We start from the raw sequence: 23,821 nt of genomic DNA, 5'->3' as shown, positions 1-23,821 counted from the left end.
AAGAGTTAACATGCCCAGAAGAGTTAAAGAAAAAGCTGCTTTTATGTGATCTTTTGCAGACTGTGAACTTCAGAGCCCCTCCTCTTACATGCTGGGTATAAAACTCTGAAACTCCCTGAACTCGGGGTTCAGGGGGATTGATTGATTACAGCAAAGGCTGTACCCTCTGAACCTGGCTGCAGCCAAATAAAACTGTTTCCTGCTATCTTCGGTGCCTTGCCTTGTTTGTCCCTACAACAATATGGGACTCCCCCCTTTTTACTAGGGGACTACAGGGAGACTTAAGAGAGATAGGGAAATTAACCCTGAGATGACAGCTTCAGGTCTTAGGGAAAACTTTACAGGTTCTCAACCAATGGGTTAGAGAAAGATTGCCAGTAAGTTTGACCACAGGTGCACACTCCTTCAAGCCTGGTGATTGAGTCTGGTCAAAAAATGAAATATTCAACCCCTGAACTTCTTTGGGAGGGCCCTTTCACTATTGTTTTATCCACCCCAACTGCAGTAAAGTTTGCAGAGATAGGTCCCTGGATTCACTACACCAGACTCATACCTGCAGCTGAGGACTGGGAGTGCTCTCCAGATGCTGCTGCGCCCTTGAAGCTGACCATCCAGAAGAAAAAGGAGCACCAGGAGAAGACTGAGGATCAGAAGGACAACAGCCCTACTCCAGTCACACCGGAAGCTGACTGGTCTATGCACTGCCGAAGCTTGAGGAAACTATGGCTCTGTTTCAGCCACACAGGAGGGACTGCTGATCAATGCCCAGTGAAAGATAAACTTCCCACCAGAACTAATGAACTCTATCAACCTCTAAGATAGTTCTTATACTATAATGCATTTCCACCCCTTGCTTCTAGATATATACATAATCCTCTGTTTGGTTTTTGCTACTGGTTTGATAACAGGAACTCCTACTGACCGGACTCTGGGTAACAAAATTTCACTTATAGTTTTTTTTTTTTTTTAATCTTGCTTATATAAGTTTTCTAGAATTTGTTTGGTGTTATTAGTTTAGTTTTGTTAATTTAGGCTATTTAACCTATGCTAACCAAAATGTTAGTCTATTATCTAGTTTGGTTTCCTTTGATAACCATAAGGGATTCTGCCCTACTCCTATTCCAACCATGGAGATCATGTGAACCATGTGTCAAGACAATACATTATATCTAAGAGGTGTAAAACATATATTTAGTACCTGTCCCACCAAAGGAATGCTATAGATGGATGACTGTTTGGAAAGAAAAAAAGAGGTCCATTGGAAAGAAACTTGATTTAGGAGGTCACCAATCTTCGGGTGAAGGTAACTGGACACCCCAGAGGATTATTGCCACTTATGGTCCCGCTACCTGAGCACAAAATGGCAGTTGGAGTTATAGAACTCCTATTTACATGTTAAATAGAATTACTCACTTACAAGCTCTACTAGAAAATTATTATTAATCAGCCTGCCACAACCTTTGACTTCCTAGCCACACAACAAACCAGATGCGTGTGGCTAACTATCAAAACTGCTTGGCATTAGATGACCTACTGACTGAGAAAAAAGAAATACATGGAGAGTTCAACAGCTCAGATTGTTACATCCAAATGGATGACAATAGACAAGCAGTTAATAATATAGCCAACAACACAAGAGAACTAGCACATGTGTTAGTTCATACCTAGAAGGGCATTAAAGTTTGGGTCCCCAAACACGCTTTTGGGAGTTGGTTTTCAACTCTTGGTAGATTTAAAAGCTTAACTGGTATAGTGGGTATTCTGCTGTTAACCTGTTCATTGTTCCCATGTTTGGCTCCACTGTGCATTAAAACTATTGGGTCCACTATAGAAGCTGCTGTTGAAAGGATGACAACAGCTAAGGTTTTGGCATTATATAAGGCTTTAACCCAAGATAATGGTAATGATGCTCTTAAATTTAAAGGATTAAATTATGGAGAGTATCATTAAAGGGGAGAATTGAAGTGGCACCCCCTTTCTCCACAGAAAAGCCCTCTTCACCATGGCTGATTTTAGGACTGTCAGCAAAAGAGTCCATTGTCGATAAACTTCCTATTTTCATTCACCCTGTTTACTTGGCCACTGGCCAAGAAGATACCAGCACTCCAGGTGCTGGACACCCCCTTACTAGTTTTTCACAAACGTATCCAGTATAGGACTTTGTAGAAATGTGCAAACAAGGCCTCTGGCCTTGAGCTGGGCTTCACAGAGATGTCTACATTTTTAAGATTAGTTACAAATGGGCTCCATGGTAACAGCTGGGAGGGGAGGAAAGAAAGGGGAGATGAGGCTCTCCCCTTCTCAGGTGTTGTCCTTGAAGAGTTAACTTGCCCAAAACAGTGAAAGAAAAAGCTGCTTTTATGTGAACTTCTGCAGAATATGAACTTCCGAGCCCCTCCCCTTACATGCTGGGTATAAAACTCTGAAACTCCCTGAACTCGGGGTTCAGGGGATTGATTGATTACAGCAAAGGCTGTACCCTCTGAACCTGGCTGCAGCCAAATAAAACTGTTTCTTGCTATCTTCGGTGCCTTGTCTCGTTTGTCCCTACAACAATGTTAGGGATATTATTTTCTTACTTTGACAGGTGAAGGAGAGTGGAAGAAAGAGTTTAAAGACACTTGTTCAAGGTGATAAAAAGAAAAGAATTCACATTTTAGGCCAAGGTTAATTTGCTTGAAAGAGTGATCTATTTTATTCCTATTTATAATTCACTCCTTTGCATTACAATCCTTCCCCTCTTCTTCCATTACCACCCATCCTATCTCATCCTCTCTACCCACAAATCAAATATATGTATGTCCTGGGAAAAAATATCTAGATAATTCAATGGGTTTGTGTTTGCTCTTTTCTTTTTAATGAAAGTATCCAGGGAGTTTGCTTCTTTCTCGTTTCATTATGATTGTAGAGGCCTGGCTTGTGGCCTTTCCTATGTCTTTTAGGAATGAAGGAAAATCTTTCAAACTTGATTCTCTCAGATAACAACACAATTTCATGAACATCCTTAGATCAGTGTTTAGACAAGAAATTTATTGCTGTGATGGATCCTCCTATAGCCTGGCTGGAATGGAGCTTGCTTTGTCATTTGTTTGGTACAGATCTAGAACAGCCTCCACTGCTTTATACAGCTGGAACATGATGCTAGATTCACAGTCCAGAATCCTTGGGGTGACTGAGTGGGCTCCATTCCCAGGCTTTCTCCTTACTGTACAAATGGTGTCTCACACTTTTTGTTGAAATCTTGACAGGCCAGCAATGCTAGTTAAAAATAATAATAATAATACATAAAAGAGTGGTTCTTCAGAAGAGAAACCTCTGCAGGAAGCTGTTGCTGGTGCTCTTAAAGGGAAGTCTCTATCTGGCAGTGCTTCCTGAACTTTACTGTGATTCTGAATCATCTGGGGATGCTGCTAAGGTCAGGTTCTGATGCTGGGCTGGGGTCTGAGATTCTGAGATTCTAGCAAGCTCCCCAGTGCTGCTGTTGCTAAGGGAACAAGAACTGCAAGGGTGTACACACCTGTACAGAGGCAGGAGACTGCCTTTCAGTGTAGCAAGCTGCTCGCCAGATTATTAGTTTGGGCTGACCTCAAAAGTCATGCTAAACCCTAAAATCTGCCTCACATTCTCCCTCCTTGTCACTTGTGCTGGGAGCAACACAGCGGAAGGAGCAAAGTGTAACTTGTGAACAAAAGACACATTAGCAAAAGAAAGCCCCAGAGGGAGAACCCAAAGCCATGACACCAGACTAGTGACACTGAGCTGAAAGAGGTCTGATCCCTGGAGTATCAAGTGACACCATCTTAATTACTCATTGAAAAGAGTGCTGCTTCCACCAGAGCGTTGTTTCCTGATCGATACCCCTGTCTTGTCAAATATGCTTTCTGGCCATTTATAACCAAACCTTTGATGTACTTGTCCTGAGAAAAAGAATCACCTTCTCAGCCATCTGCACTTACCAGCAGCCCACATCCCACAGGACCCACAGAAGTTTCTGTGTGGAGCTGTTCTGACAGGCTGGAAACTCCTCATCACTTGCTGTGTGTCAGGGACATTGGGCTGTGGATTATAGAGGCAGACATGTCCCTTTGTAGCCCTTGTGTTATGCCCCTGAGGCAGGCCTCTGTTTTAGGGAAGGGGAGGGGTTCTTGTGAGCCCTCTTTGAGTCATCTTGACCTGGACTTCCTGTTGTTGCCTGAAGGACTTGTGGCTGGCCATCCCATGATGTGCTGAGAGATGGTCTGGGAGGGCAGATCGTTCTCCTTTCCCTCCATGATACCACCTCATTGATTGGAAAGGTTATTGATGAATACAGGGGATTGAATAGTGTCCTCTCAAAGTTTGCCTATATCCCATTCCCTGTATGTGTCTGATTAGAGTTAGCCATTCTTTTTCTTTTTTTTACAAGGTTGATTTTTTTAAAAAATTTTATTTTTTGGAGCTTTATTTTGTTTATTTATATGTGGTGTCGAGAATCAAACCCAGTGCCTCACACATGCTAGGCAAGTGTTCTACCCTGAGCCACAACCCCAGCCTGAGGCCTTTCCTTTCTATGGATCTTTTGTCTCATCACTGAGGAGGCCTGGAGACTTAGCAGAGTCATCAGAGAAGTCCCTGTCACAATGCAGTGATGCCAGCTGACACCTTCCTGCTAAAGACCTCTGGACAGAGAAGATGGTCCTGATGCTTGGCAGTGATCTCTAGAAGACCTTTTGTATGGAAGGGAAGTAAACCAGGAACCCAGAACAGCTGGCTTGAGCCTTGAGCACCCTTGTTGGCTGATGCTTTCTTGGAGTTCTCAAAAACTAAAGTGATAGGAATGTGTAGGATCTAGGGTGCCAGGTCCTGCTGCTCCTGATGAAGGCCTAGTTCTTTCAATTGACTCTAATTTCTACCTGTGAGGGTATTGTCTGCATTCAATCATTTCTTTTGCCTAGTTTATCAACTGTGGTGTGTTAATGAGTCCACCTGCAGAGTTCCCAGTCTCAGCCCTGTTCAGAAGGGCAAGTGTACTACCAGAGGTCAGTAGGGGAGGGGCTCTCCTTGTGGGAAGAGGGCTGCTTGCTTTCCCCACTCACCTGTGTGGAGCAGCATGGAGCACACAAAGAGAGCATTGATGGAGCCTGGTACAGATACAGTCAGCACCGAGGGACTGGTACTACCTGGCAGGGCCACTTCCCAGGGCCTAGCACTGCGATAGGAGATGGTAAACTGATTAGGGTCTTAGCCATCCTGCCAAAGCGTGTCTGGGGAAGCCACTACCAGAGGTTGATGAACCAATTACATGTTGTGCAGCACTGAGAGGTTGGTCCTTCCAGAAAGGCTCAACTTCTGAATTGAAGGGCAGGGCTTGTAGCAGTACAAGTACAGCCAGTCCCAGAGGATCTTCACAGACCCTTGGGCAAGTTCCCTCTGCACTTCCTCTTGCCAGCCAGGGAGAGAAGGCCTTTGTCCTCACCCAGATCTGTTTGACATGGTGCCTAGGAGCTAGACAGGGTCTTGGATGAGCTTTTCCTGGTGGCTTTCAGACCAACTCCGTCTTAGTCTGGGCATTCTGGGTGGGACAGGGGGAACCGGGGTTGCCCACAGCATATTCACCAGGCCTGACAGAAAACGGGTCTATCTCTTGATCTTTTTTTTTTTTTAATATTTACTTTTTAGTTGTAGTTGGACACAATACCTTTTTATTTTATTTATTTATTTTTATGTGGTGCTGAGGATCAAACCCAGGGCCTTGCACATGCTAGGTGAGCGCACTACCATTGAGTCACAACCCCAGCCCTAACCTCCTGAGCTTTAAGAGAATACCTTCATGCTGTTTTAAGCCATTAAGTGAGTGTGGTAAATTGTCTGCACTCAATCATTTCTTCTGCCTTGTTTATCAACTGCTTAAAATATGAATTTCTGACTTTCTATAATTAGATTTTAGGCTGTTGAAGGAAAGAAACTGTATATATATTAGTATTTCTTTTATGGGCTGGGATTGTGGCTCAGTGGCAGAGCGCTCGCCTGGCATGTGCGGGACCCAGGTTCGATTCTCAGCACCACATTAAAAAAAAAACAACATATATCTGAGCTGAGAATATAGCTTAGTTGGTAGAGTGCTTGCCTTGCATGCACAAGGCCCTGGGCTCTAATCCCTTGTACCAGAAAAAAAAAAAGTAAAAAAAAAGTATTTCTTTTATTTCCCTGCCCCCAACCCAGTATTGGGGATTGAACCCAGGGGTGCTTCATTCTTAGCCCATTTTTAAAATGTTTTGTTTTGAAACAGGATCTCATCAAGTTGCTAAGCTGGCCTCAAACTTACAATCCTCCTGCCTCAGCCTCCCAACTTGCTAAGATTACAGGCATATGCCATGGTGCCCAGCTCTTTTTCTGTACTTCTTAGTAACCAAAAAATTACATACACATATATGATTACCTCTAAATAAATATGCAACTCCATGCAACAGCATTTTACTTTTTTATTTTTCTCCTCTCTTTTTAAAATTTGTTCTTTTAGATATACATGATGGTAGAGTGTATTTTGACATATTATACTTACATGGAGTACAACTTACACTAATTAGGATGCCATTCTTGTGGTTGTACATGATATGTAGTTTCACTGGTCATGTATTCATATATGCACATAGGAAAGTCATATCCAATTCATTCTACTGTCTTTTCTATTTTTATCCCCTCTTCCTTTCATTCTCCTTTGTTTAATCTACTGAACTTCCATAGCTGCCCCCATTGTGTGTTAGATCTGCATATCAGAGAGAACATTTGACTTTTGGTTTGGGGGGATTGGCTTATTTTACTTAGCATGATAGTCTACAGAGCCATTTATTTACCATAATTTCATTCTTCTGAGAATATTCCATTGTGTATGTATACCACATTTCCTTTATCCATTCATCTGTTGAAGGATAGGTTGGTTCCATAGCTTAGCTGTTGTATATTGAGCTGCTAGAAACATTGATGTGGCTGTGTCATTGAATAATGCTGATTTTAAGTCCTATGGGTATATACTGTGGAGTGGGATAACAGGGCCAAATGCTAGTTCCATTCCAAGTTTTCTGAGGAATGTAAGAGCATTTTAAAAGTCAAAAATTTTTAAAATAAGCCTGTGGGTATGGCTCAGTGGTACATTGCTTGCCTAGCATGTGCAAGGCCCTAGATTCAATCCCCAGCATTGCAAAACATACATAAATTAATAAATAAACAAATAAATAAATAAAATCCCCAACTGTTGTCATTTCAAAAATTATCATTGAGGGAGGGGAGGGGAAGGGAGGGGGGATAGTAGAGGATAGGAAAGGCAGCAGAATACAACAGACACTAGTATAGCAATATGTAAATCAATGGATGTGTAACTGATGTGATTCTGCAATCTGTATACGGGGTAAAAATGGGAGTTCATAACCCACTTGAATCAAAGTGTGAAATATGATATATGAAGAACTATGTAATGTTTTGAACAACCAACAATAAAAATTAAAAAAAAAATTATCATTGAACTCACTGATGAAATTATAATGCAACTCAGGGAGGAAACAGATCAATTGTCTAGCAGCCTTCCAAGGAAGATGCACTTTGTAAAGAATGGTATGTCTGTGTCCATTTTAGTGGCAAGTTAAACTGCAATAGAAATGGATGGGCTATCATTGCTGCAAATGAGTTACCTACAGATGAATAGAAATATACCACTTTCTTACTAGCTTGGGGAAGAGATCAGCCTGCTTGCTAAGGAGAATGAATTGTTAGTGCTTGAGAAGTGGGAAAAACTCTGAGGGGTTCTGAATTCAAAATGCTTAGCTGCTGCTTTGTATATGTTTTGTTGAATTTAATTTTGTACTTTGGAACAGAAAACTTAGACTTTAATAAATTGATACAGTTGACATTCTACTTAGTATTCCACATATAATAAAATGATCTCAGGGCCTGGGGCTGGGGCTCAATGGTAGTGAACTTGCCCGACATGTGTGAGGCACTGCATTGCATATAAATAAATAAAATAAAGGTCTATCAACAACTACAAATAAATTTAAAAAAAAAAGAAAGAAAATTATCTCAGTCTTGATGTTCTGCCACAGAATGCGCACACCATTGGAAAAATGATAAGAGAGTTCTTGAGCCTCTTAAGGAAAATAGAATGGACAATAATGCAAGCAGGGAGTGAGACAAAAGGAGATACTCTGTTCTTTTAACACAGTTGATTTTTTGATATACTGATTTGCTAATCCCGGCTGCCACTTCTATGTAAAAGAACATCAGTCATCTTGACACATTGGGCTTTAATGATTTTGGTAATTATCAATTCCATTTGCATTTTCCTTTTTGAGGGGGGGGCAGGGATTGAACTCGGGGGCACTCAGCCTATCCCAAACTCTATTTTGTATTTTATTTAGAAACAGGGTCTCACTGAATTGCTTAGCGCCTCACTTTGCTGAGGCTGGCTTTGAACTTGCAATCCTCCTGCCTCCAGCCTCCTGAGCCACTGGGATTACAGGCTTGCGCCAACACGCCCGGCTGCATCTTCCTTTTGACCATGCAATTGCACTCCAAGGACAGAGGAAATTTTGCAGCAGTGTCTGAAATTGAGCAGAAAAAGATTTATTTCATTTTAAACACTTGAGTAAACAGGGGAGATAACAAAGAGTGTGCTAGTAGCACTGGACCCTGCTGCATGTCTGCATGTATTCTGGCTGAGATTCATGGTTTATCAACAGTAATAGCTACTGTCTGTCATTGTTGCTGCTTCTTTCTCTTGGTCCCCTGGGCACCTAATAGCTTAACTCAGATGGAGTCCCTAGAAGAAAAAAGTTTATTTTTCTGTTTCCCCCAAATTGGTGGCCAGGCTGTATTGCTCCTATGCTAGTCTTCCATACATCACAACTCTCTGCTTGTTCTCGGCCAGCTGCTTAAGGTAGTCTGGACATACTATTAGGCATATTGACTGAAATGATGCATCAATTAAATGACAATACATAAAAATATTTCCTTATAAACTCACAATACCTGACATTAGCAAGTGTATGGCTTGTCTCAATTAATTTACCCCTAAAACTCTCCAAGAGCCTGAGGATGAAGGTGGCAGATGATTTAAGTTGAAGACAGAACTTAGCTCTTAGCTGAGGTGCTCTGAGCCCCTCACCTTGGTTTGAGTGTGGTGCTGAAATCCCGGTACCAAGAGTGAATAGGTTGTCTTCTCATTCTCTTCCTCTTATTTTGTGATTGTGTCTTGTCAACTGTCATTGACTTCTTCCTTTGTCTTCCCACAGCATCCCTTTTGTGCTTTTCCTGTGTCATTTTGCCTTTAGGGTAATTTTGGTTGTTTATGTTGGGCCTCAGCTCTTATAAAGATTAAGTTCCTTGACAGTCAAAAATTTATCACTCAGGTTGGGGCTGTAGCTCAGTGGCAGAGAACTTGCCTAGCCTGTGTGAGACACTGGGTTTGATCCTCAGCACCACATTAAAAAAAATAAATAAAGTCATGCTGTCTATCTATACTATAAATTTTTTAAAAGTTATTACTCACATTTGTCTCCCTTACAACATATCAAAGCTCTGCGCACATACACATTTGCTGAGTATTTATTGACTGAATAATGGCAACTTGATTGAATTATTAACTTACTGATTCCTACAGGGCCAGGTCTGCAATGGCCTGGAAGAGTGACCTGGTAGATGCTTAACAAGGATCTTTACTGTATCCTTTAAAAATTATGTAGAATATAATTTTTAAGCAAATTACTTTAAAAAAATAACTTCTTTTTTAGTTTCTGATAAAACTTTATTTTATCTTATGTGTGGTGCTAAGAATCAAACCCAGTGCCTCACACATTTTAAGCTAGTGCTCTACCACTGAGACACAACCCCAGCCCAGCCCTGCTTTTTGTTTTAATTGATGATGTTCACATTCATAGCAAGTTTTGCTTTTTTTTTTTTTTTTTTGGTGGTGCTGGGGATTGAACCCAGGGCCTTGTGCATGTGAAGCAAGCACTCTACCAACTAAACTATATCCCCAGGCCCATAGAATCTGACTTTTAAAAAGCTGTACTTATCCATCAACTCTGCCTTATTTTATTTTTTGCCATACTCAGGATTGAACTATGGCCTGGCACATGATAGGAAGCACTCTACCAGTGAGTTGCATCTTCAGCCCTGTCTTATTCATTTGACAAAGAACATGTATATAAGGTTATTTTAGAATTTTTTACATGACCAAGCACATCCAAGGATATTTATTATTTGAATAAAATTTATTGTCTGTAGAAGTCTTGGAACTTCAAATTTCATTGAAAAGAAACACTGATGAAGTCTAAATCAATCACAGTAAGACAAAAATGAAGGTAAATTTGTCACATGGATTCATTAGGATGGTTTCAAACTAGCCCTTTTTTCCTTTTTTCTCTGTTTGAAAATGATGTTCAGTTAATCTATATAGCTTTTTACATAGATAAACTAAAAGCACATTCTAAAAGCTATACTTTTAGTTATTGAAACCAAACTGATAGTTTTTTAAAAATATATTTTTCGTTATACATGGACACAATATCTTTATTTATTTATTTCTATGTGGTGCTGAGAATTGAATCCTGTGCTTCACAAGTGTGAGGGAAGTGCTCTGCCACTGAGCCACAACCCCACTCAAACTCTACTAGTTTTGATGGTTCATATCAACAACCCCTTACTCCACTGGGTCACCATATCCCTCTGTCAGAAAAAAAAAATCCTTTTAGGAAGAGGAAAGAAGGGATGTGACAGTTCATGCTGAGAAGGACCCCTCCTGACCATTCACCTGTCCATTTAGAGCACAGGTAACTCCAAAATGTGTCCCAGACCACCTGTATTATTTTTACCTATAATACCCAATTATCAAGAGACTCGTAAAACTGTGTCAGGCTCAACCAAATAAAATAAATAACCAAGAGTGAAAAAAATTGAGAATATTTGGAAAGTTACACAAAAAAATTAATGAAAAGGTAGAGATTATTCACTCATATTTGAATTAAATTCTATAGTCATATAATATATTGAATAAGAAATATTGGATCTCTGATTACCATGTGTTTCTGACATTATCTAGATCTTGAGGCTAGATATGAGTGCTCAATTGATCTGCCACTGTGCACTGCCATAATTAAGCCTATGTGAAATAAAAATGTTTTTAACAAATATATCACAGAATTATCTAATTCAGCTACTTTCAGAGGAATTTGAATTCTGGAATTATCAAAGAAATTATCAATTTCTTTGTTATTAAGAGGACTGAGTTGTACAAAATAAATGTATTGTATATTATTTGTGACTCAGGTCTAATTTTTTTTTTTTTGGTAAATGAATAAAATCTTTACGTAACTATTAATCTGACATCTGGTGTTTTACAATACCAAAAAAGAAAGTGTTGAAATTTTATAATTTGTTTCTGAAACAAATCCATAAAATTAAATGTCATCCTGTAATTATTTCTTGATACCAGTCTATCACAATTCCTACACTAACTTTTAAATGTGCTGTGTTTAATTTTTATGTAGCATCAATCTCCCGGAGCATAATTCAGGTTACTCAACATAATCTTCAGATCAAACAGTGCCTTCTGTCACTCTATAAACACTCTGTGTTCCAATAAGTTTGAAAAATGTGTGAATAAATTCAATTGCAATCCCTAAGGCAGGCTTCTGATTAAGGGTTGTTAGAGTAATCACCATCCTTTGAAATCAGGGGAATATTTATTCTATAAATTCACATTTGGAATCACCATTTGGGGAAGAAAAATCCCTCTTCATTAAAGTTGGCAAACATGAGAAATGGCTGATATAACCACTTCACTAATTTATTCATTTGTTTAATTCTTTTTTTGGTACCAGGAATTGAACCCAGGGGTGCTCAACGATTGATCCACATCCCCAGCCCTTTCTTAATGTTTATTTAGAGATAGGGTCTTGCTGAGTTACTTAGGGCCTCGCTAAATTGCTGAGGCTGCCTTTGAACTCACAATCCTCTTGCCTCAGCCTCCTGAGCCATTGGGATTATAGGCATGTGCCATGGCATCTGGATAGTCACTTGTTTATTTTTCAAAAAATATTGATAATCTTCTGTGTGACACCCACTTGCCAAATACTGCAGATACAAAAGTACAAAGTAGACATGGTCTCTGCCTAGAAGAATTTGCATTGGAATTAAGTCAGTCATGTGTTGCCACATGCACTTTTTAAAAAAAATTTTTGGTCTCTTTATTTTTTATTTGTTCTTTTTAGTTATACATGACAGTAGAATGTATTTTGACATATTATACCTATGTGGAGTATAACTTCCCATTCTGTGATTGTACATGATGTGGAGTTACACTGGTCGTGTGTTCATATATGAAGGTAGGAAAGTTATGTCCAATTCATTCTACTATCTTTCCCATTGCCATCCCTCCTCTTTCCCCCATCCTTCCCTGTCCAACGCAGTAAACCTCCAGCCCTTCCCTCAGTGCCCTCACCTATTGTGAGTCAGCACCCAAATATCAGAGACAACGTTTGGCTTTTGGTTTTTGGAATTGGCTTATTTCCTTTAGCATGATAGTCTACAGAGCCATCCATTTACTGGCAAATGCCATAATTTCATTCTTCTTTGTGGCTGAGTAATATTACATTGTGTATATATACCACATTTTCTTTATTCATTCATCTGTTTTTACTTTATTTGTTCTAATTAGTTATACATGACAGTAGAACACATTTTGACACATCATACATTAATGGAGTACAACTGCTCCCTCTTCTGGTTGTACACAATGTAGAATCACACTGGTCATGTAATTGTATATGTACATAGGGCAATAATGTCTGATTCATTCTACTACCCTTTCTACTCCCATATTCCCTCTTCTCCCTTCACTCTCCTCTGTCTAACCCCAATTACATCTATTCTTCCCTAGCTTCCACCCCTTATTGTGAATTAGCATCCACATATCAGAGATAACATTTGGCCTTTGGTTTTTTTTGGAACTAGCTTATTTCCTTTAGCATGATAGTCTACAGAGCCATTCATTTACTGGCAAATGCCATAATTTCATTCTTCTTTAAGGTTGAATAATATTCTAATATATATATATATATATATATATATATCACATTTTCTTTATCATTCATCTGTTGAAGGGCATCTAGGTTGGTTCCTTAGTTTGGCTATTGTGAATTGAGCTGTTATAAACATTGATTGGCTGTATCACTGTAGCATGCTGATTTTACGTACTTTGGATATATACTGAGGAGTAGGGTAGCTGGGTCAAATGGTGGTTCCATTTCAAGTTTTCTGAGAAATCTCCATACTGCTTTGCATTATGGTTGCACCAATTTGTATTCCCACCAGCAATGTGTGAGTGTACCTTTCTCCCTACAACCTCACCATCATTTATTAATGCTTATATTCTTAATAATTGCCATTCTGACTGGAGTGAGATGAAATCTTAGTTTTGATTCGCATTTCTCTAACTGCTAGAGATGGCGAACACTTTTTCATATATATTTTTTTGATTGATTGCATTTCTTCTTCTGTGAAGCATCTGGTTCCATTCCTTAACCTGTTTATTGATTTGGTGGAATAACTTTCAGTTTACAGCTAGCAGCTAGCAGCTATGAGCAGCTCGGAGTGCTTGAAGAATCTACACTTGTTCAGGCCTGATAGGAACAGGATGGGATGCTCTGCTCTAGCCAGCCTTTAGTGAAACCACATCCTTGGCACTCGTGGTTAGCGTGGCCAAGCTGCCAGGCCAGGAAACTTTTGGCCAGGAGCTTCAGGAATGGAACTTCTAACTTAGAAATCCCCTCCTCTAGGGACAAAGACCCTTCCTGATGATAGCAATATTTAGAATATCCTCATAGTGTGGTTACATTAGGCATAAGATAATTGGCTTATGGATACTATCTTGCTTGTGTATGATTGATGGGCACGCCCCACTCGGACCCTATAACAATTGTATGCATTCCAAAAATAAACTGAGCTACTAGACAACGACCTGAGGTGGGTCTCCAGCCAGTTCTCTCACCAGCTCCCAGAGTCTGTGTGTTGATTCCGCACAGACCCCCCACAACAAGGTAGCCGAGCAACTAGTTGACCAGACCACAGCAATTTGGCTCCTCAACATGTCTGCTTGCACCCTTGCACCTCGGGACTGGCCATCCCGTTGATTTCAGGTAGGATTTCGTGTAATAGACCCCATTTGTGTTCTGTGTGCTATTGGTTCCTTGAAGGTGAGCAAGGAACCCCCTCCTCTAACCCCTTTCCTTGTCTTTATCGTACTGTTGGTACCCCGAGTTGAGGCACACACCGTCATAAGGACTGGCATCACCTTATGACCCCTCCTTCCCCCTGGTTCACCAGGGAATTCACATAAGGGACTGGTCCTCCCAGAATTTGGAACCTCGGTTTGCTCTGTTAAAGGGAACTCTGCTCCGGAGACACCGTGTGCATACGGCCTTGATCTAACAAGTCAAGAAAATCCCCCACTAAGCACAAGACATTGGACCCTAAACATGTCAGCATCTTGGGCCCCTATATTAGGCATCTTGTCAAGTCAAAGACATTGCTTTAAGAACTCTTTAAAAAAAAAAAGAGGAATTGTTCAGAAAAATGATCCAAGGCCCCATGAATGGTTTCCTGACTTCTTATCTAGAATAATCCAGGCACTCAGGAAGCTCATTCAACCTGGCCTTACTCAAGGCTCATTACTTAAACAATTGGCATGGGAAGCAGTGACTGCAGGAGCTAGGGCTGCAATTGCCCCAGTACCCAGCGAATCCCTTTTGAAATGGATCTCTGCTAAAAAGGAAATAGCCTCTCTTCAGGACCCATTCAGGCATAACAGCTGCCGTTAATAAACTATCAGTTAACAAAAATGATGGGTCTTCCCAACCAAGATCTGATCCCATTTGCTAGGGCTGTAATCAGCCAGGCCACATTGAACATTACTGTCCTAAGAATGGCAGCCTCCCTGGCCCCAAGACACCCTGCCCTAAAAAAAGTCATCTCCCATGTACTTAAATGTTTTAAAATTATGGATGTTTCATGCCTATTAAAATTGATAAAGGCCAACCTATACTAACAAGACATTTCAAGCAATTTGCAATGTTTTGCATATACATTATTTAATTGGGATTCCCTATAGCCCTTAGACTCAAGGCATTATAGTAAGAGCACACAAGAAACTATACCAACTCCCCTCATGATACCTTGAAAAGAATCTTATCTGATTTAAATTTTCTCTCAATTTCAAAATTTTCTATGAAAATAGCAGCCCATAAGCATTGGGCCCCCCTCTTGGGGTCCTCCCATCTACTTATGGTCTCATGAAAGGATCCCATAACAAATGCAAGGGATGGTCTGGGCTCCTCTCAACCATGGGTGGAGGGTTTACATATGTTAACAGGAGCCTCACCCCATTTGGGTACCAGCAAGAAATTTCAGACCAGCCACTGGCTTCAGAAACTGAGCCAAAAGGAGAAGAAGAGATCATCACGACCTCCCCACCAGAGGGCTCACAAGATAACCTGGGGTGATATCAAAGCCCTATCAGATCAAGCTCAGACCATGTCACCTGCCAGAGACCAGAGCCCTGGTACTCTCTTCTTGCTTATGTGTGCAATTATAACCTGCAACTCACAAGTAAGTGCACAACAGGTAAGTATGGAGTATGAAAGGCCTCTGCCTAATGGCCTGATAACTCAAGGCCCTATGCTGGCCTGTCCAAGCAAAACGGACACACTTCAAAGTATGTCCCAAGAGGGAAAAATTGCTTTGCAGATAGCTATCACTCATGATCGGCTGTTCTGCGGGACAATTCTCCTCTAGTGGAGAGCCTCTAGTGGCAAAACCCTTCAGTGAGCAAAATACTCATGCCACTACAATTAAAAAACCATGAGAGCAATCCACGTTCAATTAATAGTGATCAGAATGTCGTACATACTTCTCTCTTAAATCTTGCAGAATGCATCCCAAGGACAAAACTCAGGAAGACAACAGGAGCACTCCAGATCAATATCATCATAAGGCTCATGGTCCTCACAGCCACAACTGCAACTGCTGCTCTCATCACTCTCCTGCACTGGACCAGAAGTACCACACCCAACCAATTGGAAACAACTTATGCTGTTGCTGGGACTTTAATTGGACTTTCCCCTTCTTTTGCATCAATGCAGAAAAACCCCTTTATGCTTTTGTGCATCATTTTGTCGTTCAACCCAAAAGTACATGACTGGTGGGTGGGGCTCCATCTCCTGGGATTCTTTTGGATGATACTGTATTGCCTTTCTTGTTTGCTACTAATGTTTCCTCCTGATGCCCAGTTACATCTGACCCAATAGCAAGGCACCCTTGGAATATGCCACTCTCACTTGATCATTCATGGGCCTTTACTATATTAAGGGATGTGGCTAGGGCACAGAGGCTGTGTCAGTCTATAGTTTGCCTTCACAATCATACTCTTTGGGAGCCAGGAATAGGAGGCATTATGGGTTTTCGGCCACTCTCCTTAGAAGGAGAAGCAAAAGTAGTCTCTGGGGCTGGGGATGTGGCTCAAGCGGTAGCACGCTTGCCTGGCATGCGTGTGGCCCAGGTTCGATCCTCAGCACCACATACAAACAAAGATGTTGTGTCCGCCGAAAACTAAAAAATAAATATTAAAAATTCTCTCTTTCTCTCTCTCTAAAAAAATAGATAAATAAACAATGGCCACATTGTGTTATTTAAAAAAAAAAAGTAGTCTCTGTTAGTGATCTGCCTAGTGGCATGACCATGCCCTCTCATGCTAGAGACTCATGTTATTGGCCCCAACCCTTTCTGCAGAGATGTCTATGGGAAAAATTTAAGGACATCAATGAAGGTATACCTCTAAGAGCTATATCTTGGAGAGATTGTCTCTCCCTTTCCAGACCCTATTTCATTTCTGATGAGCTTATTAGTTGGTCCAGACCCTATACAAAAGGTAGACAGAAAATGGAATTTTTAACAGAAACAAATACATTAATATTTAAATGTATTAATATCATACAGATTGGATAACAAATGCTCAAAATACAAAAGAAAGACAGTCAGGAGACTTTTTGCAATTAGGCAAACAATTGTTATGTGGTGCTTACAAATATATAGATATCAGTCCTATTGTCACCATGGATGCCATTTGGTTTAACGGTTCTTTTGAGAAACCCTCAGCTAAACTTGCTACTAAAGGCCATGTATATGTTAAGCCACCCTTTTTCTTTGTAACTTCCACTCAAAATCACAAAAATGGTCATCTTAATTGTGATGTTCCCAATGTGAGTTAACCAGTTGTTGGAATTCTTCTGGTAAGACAGTAATGCTAATGAGAACACCCCCCCCCCATGTTATAGTTCCCAAAGGAGGATGACTCCTCCATTCAAGAGGTTCACTTTACAAAAGATATTTCCCTTCCCAAAGTTAGGCGAGATTTTGGGATTACTGCTGCCATTATAGCTGCCTCCCTCACTGCAGTCGCAGCAGATTCTGCCACTGGTGTAGCTTTGACCCAGTCCACAGCAAATGCTGCAACCATTAATCAGGTAGTGCAGCGCTCCACTAAAGCCCTGACCACCCAGTAGAGACTAAACCTGCACTTGCAAGGAGGTATCTTAATGTTACAACAACAGATTGACCTTATTGATGAAAAATTGATATGATTCAATTGAAAGTTAGAGTACCCTGCAGTCCTCAATTTCTGTATGTTTGTCAAACCCCTGTCTCAATAAGAAATGTAACAGAAGCTTGGCTTGAATTAGCAAATAGACTTAAGGGACCTTGGGATATGACTTTTAGAAATTTCATTATGACACTGCATGCTCAGATTCTCAGCCTAAATGAAACCATAGCAGAGCTAATTCTTAACCCCTCAATCTTACAGCTTCTATGGAATAAATTGCCAGCTTTAATTGACCCTACTAATTGGATCCTCGCTGGTATTGGCATAATTTTTCTTGTTTTAGTATATGTTATTTTAAGATGTTTCCAAAAAAGGCTCAACAAAGTAGAAACAAAACAAGCTATGTTAGTTCATGCATGTAAGGAAAGACAAAAGGAAAATAATGTTTCCCCCGCATCTGTATGGATGGTGGCTTTGGACAGGATCTAAGTAGTACCAACTAAGGGCCAGTTTTCTATGAGGGATCCTGCACTGAGTCTTAGCACTGCCCTCTTTTTCATCTATCTGTGTCTCTCTCAGCTCTGTGACTATATTACTGTTTGTCTGTCTATGGCCTTTTTACTTCCTTCCTGAATGCAGCCTCACCAGCCCAGTGCTGTGAGCTGGGCCCTCCACGGAGAAGAAATCTGAATTTCCCGATCCTAAGGTAAACGCTGGCATAGAGGCCACGAGGGCATTATCTATCAAGGAGACAGAGAACCCTCTCAGTGGCAATGCCTTGCACACTCTGCATCACCCTGTTTGGCCCCGGAGGATGGCTGGTTAGTCAAAGATGGGTAAGATTCCTCAAGGGAGGAACAACCTAAGACAGGCACAGCCACAGAGGGGCCATCAGGAGAAAACTTGGGGGCCAACAGAGGTGAGGCACAGAACCTCACCCCCCCACCTGTGCAATGGCCTAAGTCTTCACCCTTTCTGAGAGAGGTCTCCTGCCCCCATGGCTGCTTTGCTCCCCATGCCCAGCTCAGATCAGGACCCAAGCAACAGACAGAGACCTAGTCAGCAGCAGCTTGCCCTCTCACCACAGCAGGTAACAACTGCAGTTACAGGAATGGGGCCACGTCTGCATCTTTCCCCTTTTCTCTTTCTTGGTTCTTTTCCCTTTTTCTATGCTTTTCCCTCTTCCTTTCTTCTCTCATCATGGTTCTCCTTCAGCAACAAATTTAATAAAAAGAGAGGAAATGTTGGAATAACTTTCAGTTTCCAGCTAGCAGCTAGCAGCTATGAGCAGCTCGGAGTGCTTGAAGAATCTACACTTGTTCAGGCCTGACAGGAACAGGATGGGATGCTCTGCTCTAGCCAGCCTTTAGTGAAACCACATCCTTGGCACTCGTGGTTAGCGTGGCCAAGCTGCCAGACCAGGAAACTGTTGGCTAGGAGCTTCAGGAATGAAACTTCTAACTTAGAAATCCCCTCCTCTAGGGACAAAGACCCTTCCTGATGATAGCAATATTTAGAATATCCTCATAGTGTGGTTACATTAGGCATAAGATGATTGGCTTATGGATACTATCTTGCTTGTGTATGATTGATGGGCACGCCCCACTCAGACCCTTTAACAATTGTATGCATTCCAAAAATAAAGTGAGCTACTGGATGATGACCTGAGGTGGGTCTCCAGCCAGTTCTCTCACCAGCTCCCAGAGTCTGTGTGTTGATTCCGCATCTCTTCACGCCGCCCCCCCCCCCCCCCCAAATAAAATAAAATAAATAAAAATAGTGTCTTCTTTTAGGCCAACAATTGTTTGGAACACCTTTATAAGTCTGGGGCTTTCTGAGCTCAGATTTCTAAGACTCTACCCTCCAGGCAGGAGACTCCTCCCACCTGAGTGTCAGGAGAGATCCTATACAGCAGCAGCCAGGGTAGAGGAGACTCGACCCTCCAGAAGGGAGACCCCTCCCAACTGGGTTGTGGGTGAGCTTATAAATTTGGGTGAGCTTGTATAACACCTTAGACAGGTAGAGGGGACTTGGCCCTCCAGGCGTAAGGCCCCTTCCACCTGGGTGTCTGTGGGTACTTTTATACCGACACAGGCAGGGGAGAGGGAACTCTATCCTACAGGGGTCAGACTCCTCACACTTGGTTGTTCTGGGATTTCCTATATTGCAGGAGCCAGCATAGAGGGGACTCGTCCCTCCATGACCCCTCTCTCCTGGGTTTGGGCGGGGGGTGGAGCTTATATACCGCTGCAGCCAGGGTAGTGAGGACTTGCCCATCCAGGCAGGAGACCCCTCCCACCTGGGTATTGAGGGGATCTCCTATACCTCCTCAGCCAGGGTAGAGGGGACTCACCCCTCCAGGCGGGAGACCCCTCTCACCTAGGTGAGGGGGCGCTTATTACCACCTTAAACATGGTAGAGGGGACTTGCCCATCCAGATGGTCGACTCCTCCCACCTGGGTGTCAGGGGGAGGTCATATACCACTATAGCCAGGGTAGAGGGGACTCTCTGCTGCAGGCAAGAGACCCCTCCCAACTGCGTGTTGGGGAGAGCTAGTATACAGAGGCAACCAGGGTAGAGGGGACTTGGCGCCTCCAGGCGGAATACCCCTCGTGGGGGGGAGCTTGTATACCGCTGCAGCCAGGTTAGAGGGGACTCGCCCCTCCAGGCCAGACACCCCTCCCACCTGGGTGTTGTGGGGGCATCTCATATACCTCATGAGCCAGGCTAGAGGGGACTTGCTCCTCCAGGCGGGAGGCCCCTTTCACCTGGTTGTCTGGGNCAAGGCCAGAGACCTCTCCCATGTGGGTGTCAGGGGAGCTCCTTTACTGCTGCAGCCAAGGTAGCAGGGACTCGCGTCTCAAGCGGGGGACTCCTCCCCGCTGGGTGACTGCAGAGCTCCTATTCCTCCACTGCCAGGATAGAGTGGACTCGCCCCTCCAGTCAGGACACCTCTCCAACCTGGGTGTCAGGGAAAGCTTGATTACTTCTAGAGCCAGTGTAGAGGGGACTCACCAATCAAGGTGCCAGACCCCTCCCACCTGGGGGTCAGGGAAAGCTAGTATACCACTGCAGCCAGGGTAGAGGAGACTCGCCCTTCAAGTCGGGAGACCCCTCCCACCTGGGTGTTGGGGGAGCTCCTATAACTCTGCAGCCAGGGTAGAGGGTCTTGCCCCTCCAGTCAGGAGACTCCTCCCAGAGGGTTTCGGGGGGAGCTCATATACTGCCATAGCCAGGGCAGAGGGGTTCGCCCCTGCAGGTGGGTGTCCCTGGAGCTCTTATAGGGCACCAGCCAGGGTAGAGGGGACTCGCCCCTCCATGCGCGAAACCCCTCCCACCTGAATGTCTAGGGGAGTTCCTACACTTCCAAAGCAGGGTAGAGGGGACTCGCCCCTCTAGGCAGAATACACCTCCCACCTGGGTGTCAGCGGAGCTGGTATACCAGGGCAGCCAGTGTAGAGCAAACTCGCCCATTCAGGAGGAAGTCCCCTCCTACCTGGGTGTGGGGTGGAGCTCACATACCTCCACAGCCACTGTAGAGGGGACTCGCCCCTGCAGGCAGTGGACCCCTCCCACCTGGGTGTCAGGGGGAGCTCCTATACCGCCTCAGCCAGGGGAGAGTGGACTTGCCCCTCCAGGCGGGAGACTCCTCCCACCTGGTTGTCAGGGGAGCCCATATACTGCCACAGGCAGGGTAGAGGGGACTCTCCCTTCCAGTTGGGAGACCCCTCCCACCTGGGTGTCAGGGGGAGCTCCTATACCACCACAGCAAGGGAAGAGGGGACTAGCACCTCCAGGGTGCGGGGGAGCTTGAAACAGCCACAGACAGAGTAGAGGGGACTCGCCCCTCCTGGCAGGAGACCCCTCCCACCTGGGTGTGAGAGAGAGCTATTATACCGCCACATCCACAGTAGAGGGGACTTGCCCCTTGAGCGGAAAGACTACTCTCAATTGCGTGTCAGGAAGGAGATCCTATACCAGCACAGGAAGGGTAGAGGGGGCTATACCCTCCAGGCGGGTGACTCCTCCCACCTGGGTGTCAGGAGCTCTTATACTGCAGCAGCCAGGGTAGAGCTGACTCTCCCCTGGCTAGAGACCCCTCCCCATCTGGGTGTGAGAGAGAGCTCATATACCTCTGCAGCCATGGTAGAGTGGAGTAGCCCCTCCAGGCGGAAGACCCCTCCCACCTGGGAATCGGAGGGTACTCTTAAATCTCCGCAGCCAGGGTAGTGGGGACTTGCCCCTCCAGACAGGAGACCCCTCCCACCTGCGTGGGACCTTGTATTCCGCCTTAGCCAGTGTAGAGGGGACTCGCCCCTCCAGGCAGAAGACCCCTTCCACATGGGTGTCGGGGGAGGGGAGGCTCCTATATAGCTGCAGCCAGGGTAGCAGTGACTTGCCCCTCCAGGCGGGAGACCCCTCCCTCCTGGTGTAGGAGGGGGCTCTATTACCCCCCGCAGCCAGGGTAGAGGGGACTCTCCCCTCTAGGTGGGAGACCCCTCCCACCTGTGTGTGGTAGGGAGCTCCTATATCGCTGCAGCCAGATTAGTGGGGATTCACCCCTCCAGAAAGGATATTCCTCCCACTTGGGTGAAAAGGGGAACTTGTATACCACCTTAGCCAGGGTAGAGGAGACTCGCTACTCCAGGCGAGAAACCCTTCCAACCTGGCTGTCTGCGGGAGCTTTTACCACTGCAGCCTGGGTAGAGGGTACTTACCCCTCCTGGTGGGAGTTCTCTCCCTCCAGGGTGTCAGGGGGAGCTCCAATACTGCCACAGCCATGGTCGAGGGGACTGGACAATGCAGGCAGGAGATCCCTCCCACCTGTGTCCTGGGAACTCTTATATGGCACCAGCCAAAGTAGAGGGGATTCGCCCCTCCAGGCGAGAGACTCCTCCCACCTGGGTGTCAAGGGGAGCTCCTAAATCTCCGCAGCAAGGTTAGAGGGAACTCGACCCTCCAGGTCAAAGACCCCTAGTACCTAGTACTGGGTGTCAGGGGGAGCTCATATACCCCAGCAGCCAGGGTAGAGGCGACTTGCCCCTCAAGGAGGGGAGACCCCTGCCACCTGGGAATCAGGGGGAACTCTTAAACCATCACAGTCAGGCTAGAGGAGACTCACCCCTCCAGTCCGGAGAACCCTCCACTTTAGTGTCCAAGGGAGCTCCAATACCACTGCATCCAGGGTAGAGGGGACTCCTCCCACCTGGGTGTCAAGGGGAGCTCATATACTGCCACAGACAGAGTAGAGGGTTTTGCCCCTGCAGACAGGAGAACCCTCTTAAACCTGGGTGTCCAGGGAGCAAATGTAGAAGAGACTCACCCCTCCAGAAGGGAGACCTCTCCCACCTGGGTGTCAGGGGGAGGTTGTACATTGCTGCAGCCAAGGTAGAGAGTACTTGCCTCACCAGGTGGAAGACCCCTCCCACCAGGGTGTCAGGGGGAGTTCTTATACCACAGCAGCAAGAAAGGGGACTCACCCTTCCATATGGGAGACCCCTCCCACCTTGGTGTCTGGGGTAGCTCCTAAATCTCGCAGCCAGGGTAGAGGGTACTTGCCACTCTAGGCAGGAGACCCTTCCTACCTGGGTGTCTGGGGGAGCTTGTATTCCCTGGCAGCCAGGGTACAGCGGACTGGCCCCTCCAGGCGGAAGACCCCTTCCATCTGTGAGTCAGGGGGAGTTCATATATCGCCACGGACAGGATAGAGGGGTCTGGCTCCTCCAGGCCAGAGACCCCTCCCATCTTGGTGTCGGGGTGAGCTTGTATTCCTCCTTAGCCATGGTAGAAGGGACTGGCCCCTCCAAGCAGGAGACCTCTTCCACCTGTGGGTTGGGGGGGGGGAGGTATACAGCTGCAGCCAGGGTAGCAGGGACTCATCCCTCCAGGCGGGAGACCGCTTTCACCTGGTTTTCAGGGGAACCTCATATCCTGCTGAAGCTAGGGTAGAGGAGACTCACCCCTCGAGGCAAGAGACTCCTCCCACCTGAGTGCGTGGGGCCTCATATAAAGCTGCAGCAAGGGTAGCAGGGACTTGCCCCTCAAGGCAGGAGACCCCTTTTACCTGGGGGTCTAGGGGAACTTGGCAACTAGCTCGCCCTTCCAGGCGGGCGAACCCTCACAACCTGGTATCAGGGGAGCTAGTAACTGCCCCAATAAGGGTAGAGGGGATTCGCGCCTCCAGGCGGGAGACC

The 23,821-nt window shown here is 44.5% G+C and overlaps 1 pseudogene; it reads right to left on the bottom strand.

Moving 5' to 3' along the window:
- Positions 1-4,614: 4,614 nt before the first annotated feature.
- Positions 4,615-22,409, bottom strand: LOC125611595 (annotated as a pseudogene).
- Positions 22,410-23,821: the final 1,412 nt, after the last annotated feature.

This window comes from Marmota marmota, unplaced genomic scaffold (assembly GCF_001458135.2).
Source record: "Marmota marmota marmota unplaced genomic scaffold, marMar, whole genome shotgun sequence".
NCBI lineage: Eukaryota > Metazoa > Chordata > Mammalia > Rodentia > Sciuridae > Marmota > Marmota marmota.
The sequence above is the reverse complement of the archived record's forward strand: the minus strand, read 5'-3'. Positions and strand labels throughout refer to the sequence as shown.